The 8,541-nt window shown below is 43.2% G+C and overlaps 1 protein-coding gene across 1 annotated transcript in view; it reads left to right on the top strand.

The window, feature by feature from the left end:
• Window positions 1–2,724: 2,724 nt before the first annotated feature.
• LOC136839097 (uncharacterized) overlaps window positions 2,725–8,541 on the top strand; it is a 145,240-nt gene continuing 139,423 nt past the window's right edge. The window contains exon 1 of the mRNA XM_067104740.1: window positions 2,725–2,872. The gene's annotated coding sequence lies outside the window, so the exon portion shown is untranslated. The remainder of the gene's footprint in view (window positions 2,873–8,541) is intronic.

Raw genomic sequence — 8,541 nt, 5'->3', positions numbered from 1 at the left:
CTTCATGTGTTAATTACAGGTTAATTACATTCAAACCCCAAAAATAATGTTAAATTGTAAATAAGTAACCAAAATACACTAAGAAACTGCCATTTCTTGCTAAATATCCGCCGTGTATCTATTACTTAGATCTACCAATTTGACCTCTGATTTTGACACCTGATTAGGCTACAGTAGGTCTATTTTCAGCAATATACACTCTCGTGTACCTAATGTGAATGAATATTTAACCCTAGAACACGGTCGTCGGCAATAGTGCTATTAACACGGCCATGGGGTAGCCTATATTAAACCCCATTGTGGAAAAAAAAAAAAATGGTTGTAATCAAAATTTATTAAATCTGAAAAAAGTACAAGAATATAGAACGTTTTTACTTTTATTTCCCTTGAGATTTAAGTTAATACTGTGGCAAAGCAAATATGTAAGGGGCAACTCAAAAAAAGTACTAAAAATAGCCAAATTCACTACACTACCAAAACAAAAAGTTTCTGAAAAATCTAAAACTACAGTTGAAGTCTTCAGCGATGACCCACACACACCCAGGTCGTAGGAGCCTCAGCTACGGGAATCACAGGGTCCTGGTAGCAACACACATTGTACGCGAGAGCGTAAAAAACGGGTATTTTTTGTAAGTGAAAAAATAATGATTTTGCAAGTAAAATTTTTTTTATGTTTTTTGGTCGCTGTATCATTGTCTATAAACACTAAATAATCGAAAAATTACATGATTTATGTTTTGTCTGCACACAGACAATGGTTTTTCAGTAAAAATATTGTTTTACATTTCTTTACCACTGTAAATAAACAATAAATTTTCTTAAAAGTCAAAGAAAGACGTATATGCTCTAAATATATATATATATATTTTTTTTTACTGTTTCCTGCCATTGTAAATGAGCAGAAAATGTACTGATTACTGCTGACAATCCCTGCAGAATGGGTAGATGTGGTGAAGGCACACTTGGTTCCCACAGCCGGTGCACCGGTGTCGGGTCTTCCTGTCCTCGTTCCTGGGACACAGTGAGCAGCGGATCATGGGAGCTCTGCTGTCAGTCATCGCCACACGGCCTGCTGGAGCAATGCTGGCAAGTAGAGGGATGTCATAGACAGTACATATAACCTTCTTGAGGTCAACTGACATCTTTGGAGTGTTGATCAACCTCTTTTCTGTTCATGGTTTGATAGGGGCCACTGCCAACTGCTACATATATGTGCGCCTGGGCATTGAAGAACCGCCTGTCCTCTGCTGGTTTTCATTGTATATTATCCACGAGTAGAAGACACACATGGGCCATCTTTTTGTCTTTCGACCAACTGCATAGAAGGAGCACATCTGGTCGAATGTATCGACCCCACCCTTGGTCTCATTATAAAATATGATTATCTCAGGCTTCCTATTCGGCATGATAGATGGATGAGTGTGCATTGTCGACATAAGATGCACCAATTTCTTCTTGGTTCTTGATGTGTCTTTGCAATATGAGAGTAGAGTTATATTGTTGGAGTATAAGAAAGCACTTGAACCTGGTATTTATGTTCTCACATTCCTAAGGTATATTCATACAGTAACACTGTTCTGGGTATACCTTACCCCAATACACTTACAGTGACACGGTTAAAGGGTATATAATACCCCATGCATTTTTATACGTTAGCATGGCACAGGGTAAAATATACCCGGCGCACTCATTACACAGCCCACGAATGCACTAGCACCGAAACATTATCTTCCACAACATCAGCACAAAGGCAAATGAAGCTACAGGGAGACCCGAGAGGCTCACTCAAAGCACCAAGCTGTGGCAATATGAAAAAAAGAAGCTCGGTCTCAGATACCCACGACCGTGTTCTAGGGTTAAATCGACAACATCTGTATTAATCTGTTTTATTTGATAACTCCCGTTATTCTTTTTTTATTTGCCATGTTCTACTTTTTTTCATTCTTTTCATTATTGCTCAACATAATTTACTCATGTCAAAAAGCACTCATAATAAATCAAACGAATACAATTTAGTCTTTTTTAATATAATTCCTCGCATGTCATCCTGCTTCATCCGTACACATTGGAAAGCTGAGGGCAAGGTGTATTCTGCAGACCTTGGCTGAGGGAGTCAAAGCTGATGAATACTTTAAGACAAAAGGCTCACTTTCATAAAAGCATTTTTGGGTTAATCTTATTGTAGCTATTTATTTCTTCTAAATAGAAATTAATTAGAATCAGTTTCACACGCATGCCTTTTTAGAACTACTGCCATGAACATATTATAATTAGCTGAAAGGAAAGGAAAATTGAAAGGTAACTTTCTGTTTAAGTCTATTTCCGATATATATTTGCAATAAAAATCAAATTACACACACACACACACACACACACACACACACACACACACACATATATATATATATATATATATATATATATATATATATATATATATATATATATATATATATATATATATATATATATATATATATATATATATACTGTATATATAGCCAGATAACTAAGGAAAAAGTTATATAAAATCCATTGAACGGGAATGCAGTCAAATACATGTTTAAGTCAAGAAAAAGATGAAGATAAGCATATCTGTATAATAAACACGTGATCCTGCAGATTTTTATTTCAAGAATTTGTATCACATCTACAGATTTCTACAGGATACAGGTATTTAAAAAACAGAAAACGTTCAGATATTTAGCAAAATTATCTGGCAACACTGAGACATATTATTGTCACGCATCTTGCATTGTGACAGACGTGAATCGTGAATCCTCATGTTATCAGTCCTTTGGATTTCGGAATCGAAAGGAAAGATCGTCCCGCCAAGCTTCGCATTGTTTACTAAAGCAGTGTTTTAATGGCAGTAAGTCAGATAAAACCTTGTGTGCATAAGGAGCTGCCCTGGACCGGCCAGTCGACAACCATAATATTGACCGCCCTTTGATTTTGACAAGGGTAGGGTAAGGGTAGGCTATCCCTTTGTGGTTCGTATGCTTTGACGTTCATCTGCGGGGGGCTGGTGGCCTGCTAAACACGGCTCCCATTGCACCTCTTTTATAGAAGTTTTGCTCAATTTTTACAACAGTTCCAACTCCATTTTTCTAAAGCAATTATGTATTTTCATGTGTGTGTTAATGTGTTCTGAATGGTTATGATAGTAATACACAGGGGAAATGAGTTGTTTTTGAGTTACTAGCCTATACACCCCTACCACGTCCAACAAGGTTAGTGGTCATTCTAAGCCGGCTGTCCGCGGTGAGCTAGACTATGGCAGTTGACGTTTTACTATGTTATTTTACTTCCTTTGCAACAATTTCAAGTAATATTTTGTCGGCCGGCTGTAACTAAGCTGTCATTGACCTTTGAAGACTACGCGGCTTGAATTGCCTAAGGCAGGTAGGTCTAAGCCAGCTTTCCACGGCAATATCCCCACCCCTCCAGAGCTAATACGGCAAAATGTAACCAGGAAACACGCCAAAAAATACCAACATAACGTATCCTAGATGTGCTTACCGGTTACAATTTTGCCATATTAGCTATGGGGGAGGGGGGGTTGGGCTTGGCACGGAATGCCGACTTAGACCTACCCTGGGTTAGGTAATTCAAGTCGTGCAGTCTTCAAAGGCCAATTACAGTTTAGTTACAACCGGCCGACAAAATATTACTTTAAATTCTTGTAAAGCAAGTAAAATAGCATAGAAAAATGCCAATTGCCACAGTCTAGCTCACCACAGACAGCTGGCTTAGAATTACCAGGTTAGGGATCCTTTGGGAATGGGGGGTTTTGGGTGGGGTAAATCACCAGGGACACAAAATAGCATTTGAATTAAAGAATAAAATGAGGTAAATCATATCATACCCAGCAAGTCATAGTCAGGCAACGTAGGCTAGTGTAATGTAGCCTAACATCCCTTAACCGCAGGCAGGGTGGCTGGAAGCAGCAGCGCGCCTTATCCGCAGTTATAAGGATTCTTGGCAGGCACGTATATACTGGCAAGAGGTAATGTTGCGCTGCATGCGCTAGCCACAGTGGTTACAGAAGGTAAATCATGTTACAATATTATTTGTTCCAACACAATATACAAACCCTCGGTCCTTTACGTTAGGATTGCTTTCAGGCGTAGGCTGGAAACGGCCGTTAAACTCTTGAGGAAGGTGGTTAGGCAGTAACTACCGCCAGGTAGGTGGGGATACCCGCCTGCCCGGATGTAAACATTCCAGTTTGCTTTCGGCCGTCATGCGTTGCTGACGTGTTTTCGTTCTCTCTCTCCGCCTGACTGTCGTTAAGCTCTTATTATCCCAGTGGGATCTTTGTTTTTTTTTTATATATATATATGTGTGTTGGTATTTATTAATACAAACCCACGATTTGTAATAACCTTGTATAAGCCGTCGTTCCCTGCCTGTGTCTTGGGTTTGACGGCCAAGGGCGTAACTGGAGTAGCGTAACCAAGGGTTTCTTCTCTCCCTTTCATTTGTGAAGAACGTAGGCCCTTGCGACCTAGTCTTCTATCTGAAGTAGCCTTCGTCTCCTTAGTCGAGAGTTAGCTACGGACGAGAAGCTTCTTCATTTGTGCTGTCCCAGGGAACTGTTTCCTGGGTGGCATGCAACTCTCGTTTAGGGTTCCTGTTCGTGCTCTGCACGCGCCCTACGAGAGTCATCGGATAAAGATATGCCCTCTTAGGACCATCTCTTATCTTACCCTGGCCTTGGCGTAGAAGATGGAAGAACAGGGATGGGGATCATACCTCGATTCCTTCTCGGATGTCGTAGGTGGACTCCGAATCCATTGGCATCGACTGTCGGGTTCGAGTCCTTCTTGTTCCCCTCCTCCTTAGACTTGGTGTCGATGATCCAGATCATTCGTTACTTTGTCCTATTGGGAGCTGTGGTACTTTCCGAAAGGCTTGACATTCTTAACCTGGATGTCGTCAACGTTTTCGCTAGTACTGTCTCTCCCAAGGAAGAAGTGTCTAAGGACACATCTTCCTCTTGACTTCGTGAAGCGATCAAAGGAGGTACACTCGGAAACCACAATCTCCAACCTACCTAGGTCATGCTTCGACTTCATGAGCGGGGCTTTCTGGACGGCGGGCAACCCCAACTATCACGGACTGAAACACTCGAACACCTTTTGAACTCTTCCGGATTTTGCCTTGGGTGTTGTTTTTTTTTTTTTTTTTTGCTGCATACAATGGAAAGCAGTCATGGTATGATTATATAGACAACACTGTGTTGAATTCTACAACCTGCATAACATCGAAACGAAGAAAAAATGCCGACACTGCCGGGTTGTAGTTAGGAAAGGGGGAGGGGGAGGGAAGGGTAGAATCTGCGTGTGTCTCGTCTCTCTCTCTCTCTCTCTCTCTCTCTCTTTCTCTCTCTCTCTCTCTCTCTCTCTCTCTCTCTCTCATATCATCATCATCATCATCATCATCATTATCATGATCACGATCATCATTATCTCTCTCTCTCTCTCTCTCACACACATCATCATCATCATCATCATCATCATCATCATTTCTCTCTAAATGACCACAAAAATGCATAATACTCATAAAATATAAGGAGAGAGAGAGAGAGAGAGAGAGAGAGAGAGAGAGAGAGAGAGAGAGAGAGACGAGCATGGCACGTCAACAAAGCACACTACCTTTTCAGCAGACGTTTAAACCAAGATAAGGCAAGTCCTGGTCATACTCATTACGTTAGCTTGGTCGGCGCTGTGACTCATCCACTTGTGTGACGCTGCTTCAGATTGTCATTTCACACACACACACACACACACACCCACACAACACACAGAATCTATCCTTCCCTCCTCCTCCCCCTTCCCCCTTTCCTAACTACAACCCGGCAGTTTCGGCATTTTTTCTTCTTTTCGATATTATACTGGTTGTAGGATTCAACACAGTGTTGTCTATATAATCATACCATGACTGATTTGCATTATATGCAGCAAAATCATTAAATAAAAAACAAAACAAAACAAAACAAAAACCACCCAAAACAAAATCCGGAAGAGTTCAAAAGATATTCGAGTGTGTTTCAATCCGTGATAGTTGGCGTTGCCCGCCGTCCAGAAAGGCCTCGCCCATAAACTCGGAGCACGACCTAGGTGGGTCGGAGATTGTGGTTTCCAAGTGTACTTGGCAGCTGACGACGACGATACCAGTACCTTTCACCCAAGAGCTCACAAAGTCGATGGCTTGGTCCATCCCTCGCATTCCGGAAGTTTCCTTCGGTCTGGAAGCAAGACGTGGTCTCTTAGACCACACTCTTGTCTTCTTCCTTCGGTCTTGCCCACAGGCCCTTGGAACCCTTTTTCCTTAGCTCTGTGGTGGCTGCTCAACAAGTTGTGTTGTCTTACCCGGCTCCTTCAAGAGGACGAGTAGCATCTCGCCTAAGGCATTGGTGCTGGAAGTGAGAAGGATTCCGAGAGTGACTGGCCTCTCTTCCTCCTCCTTCCCCGTCCTCCAACTTCTCCTTAGGGATGAGAATAGGACTTGAACCAATAGCTGCTGGAACTGGCACTGATGCAGTAAGACTACACATCAAGCACCCGTTCTATTTTTCTTATAGAATCATAGGAGCAATTCTGCTCCTTCCTCTAGCAAGGGGAGGAAGGAGAGACTGGCAATAAGGGAACCCTATCTTGGCTTTTCCTTACTGCCTCCGACTCTAGATCCTTCCAGCCTATTTCGTAGGAGTTACGTTTCTTCACTCATGTGAAAAGGTCCAGTATCTGACATTTGATCTTGCAGTTCCTACACTCCGATCAATATGTCAGAGGCACGGTACTCCTCCTCGCTCTTTCGACCAGGAGGAGTAACCCAGGTGTGTAGAACTCCAGTCAGTTCAGGAGACTCACTCAGATTCCTCCCTCGAACCAGTGAGTCTTCCTAATGTAAAGGACTGAGGGTTTGTATATTGTGTCGGAACAAATAACAATTTTTAAAGTAAATTGTATTTTTCCTAACTATACAAACCCGAGGTCCTTTACACTTTATGCCCACCTCATGCCACCCCTCAATCTGAACCTGGACCGAAAGGCAAACTGGAATGTTTACATCCGGGCAGGCGGGTATCCCCGCCTACCTGGCGGTAGTTACTACCTAACCACCTTGCTCAAGAGTTTAACGGCCGTTTCCAGCCTACGCCTGAAAGTAATTCCTAATGTAAAGGACCTCAGGTTTGTATAGTTAGGAAAAATACAATTTACTTTAAAAACTGTTATTTTGCTTTCGGCCGTTGTAGCGCTCAGACGTTGTTCTTCGTCGCTCTATGCCTGACAGCTATACTTCTACTTTTTGGTGGGAAATTCTTTCTTTTTTTCATTAGCAATGGAGAAATCATCTAAACCCTCCTATCCCCAGCGTGTGTGTCCCGGGGTAGGGGGTAAGAAATGCAATTCCTTTAGATCTCGAGTCAACGTGGACCCACACGCCCTCTGTATATCTTGCAGGGTACGTGTGTTTATGCGACGATCCCTGTAGTGAGTGTTGTTCGTGGTCCTCCGAGCAATGGGGCAAGTTCGAAGGGAGGAGATGTTACTGTCGTAAGCCTACCAAGGAGTCGTCCGAGGGAAATACGCCCCCGACGACTCCATTGGTGGCGAATGTGTCAGGCTCGTTTCTCCTTCCCGGCGAATTCCCCTGCTTGCTCCCTCTCCCTCGGGTGAGGACTCCCCCTCCCCTTCCTCTTACGTTTCATCATTTGTGGAAGGGCGCGGGGGAGAGTTGGACCGCGACATCCTCTCTGAAGTCTCTTCCCGTTCCGGAGGGGAGTTTTTTCCTCCAGAGCGAGTAGAGGCTTCGTGTACTGACCCGACTTTTGCTTCAGGTCCCGGACTGGATAGCCAGACACCGATACCAAGTTCATCCTGGCTGCACCTGGGCCTACCTGGCTCGTCACTGGAGGGATTGGCTCCCCTGTCCCCCGCTCCAGTCAAGACACACTCAGCAACGACAGTCACTACTACATCTGTCACCATTTCGAGGTTTGCCCAGATGTCGGTGTCAGTTGCATCGCATCTGGACACCCAAGTGTCGGCATCACCTGCGGTGCAACATGCTGTTCCGCTGCCTCCCAGTTTCCTGGCTCCTTTCTCGCGTGCTGGCCCTGCCTACATGGTGACGTCATCAAACCCTTATGTGACTGTCGCTGCCCCTGTTGCTGACCCTGGCCTGTCTACAACTTTGGGTTTACTTGTGAACGGGGGTTCTGGAGAGGAGAGGTGAGGCCTTCCGGACTCACTAGTTGTGCTTAAACACACCCCTGGCTCCTCCCCCAAAAGGCGGTACAAGCTACTAAACTCTGCCTCTTTGGAGGAGTCACCAGGTGAAGTGCGAGTTGACACCTAACAGCTGTTCACATTTTGAAGTTGTAATTGTCTAAAACAAATAATTAGTATGTTTACCTTAATTTTTTCCTTGCTTTGTGGTTACTTTGAGAGTGCAAATTTAATTTTATATTAGAAATTAAGAATTGAACTTGTTAAAACTATGTAAATTGTACATAGATATTTATCAGTG

The sequence above is a fragment of the Macrobrachium rosenbergii genome, chromosome 6, assembly GCF_040412425.1.
Source record: "Macrobrachium rosenbergii isolate ZJJX-2024 chromosome 6, ASM4041242v1, whole genome shotgun sequence".
Classification (NCBI taxonomy): Eukaryota; Metazoa; Arthropoda; class Malacostraca; order Decapoda; family Palaemonidae; genus Macrobrachium; species Macrobrachium rosenbergii.
The sequence above is the reverse complement of the archived record's forward strand: the minus strand, read 5'-3'. Positions and strand labels throughout refer to the sequence as shown.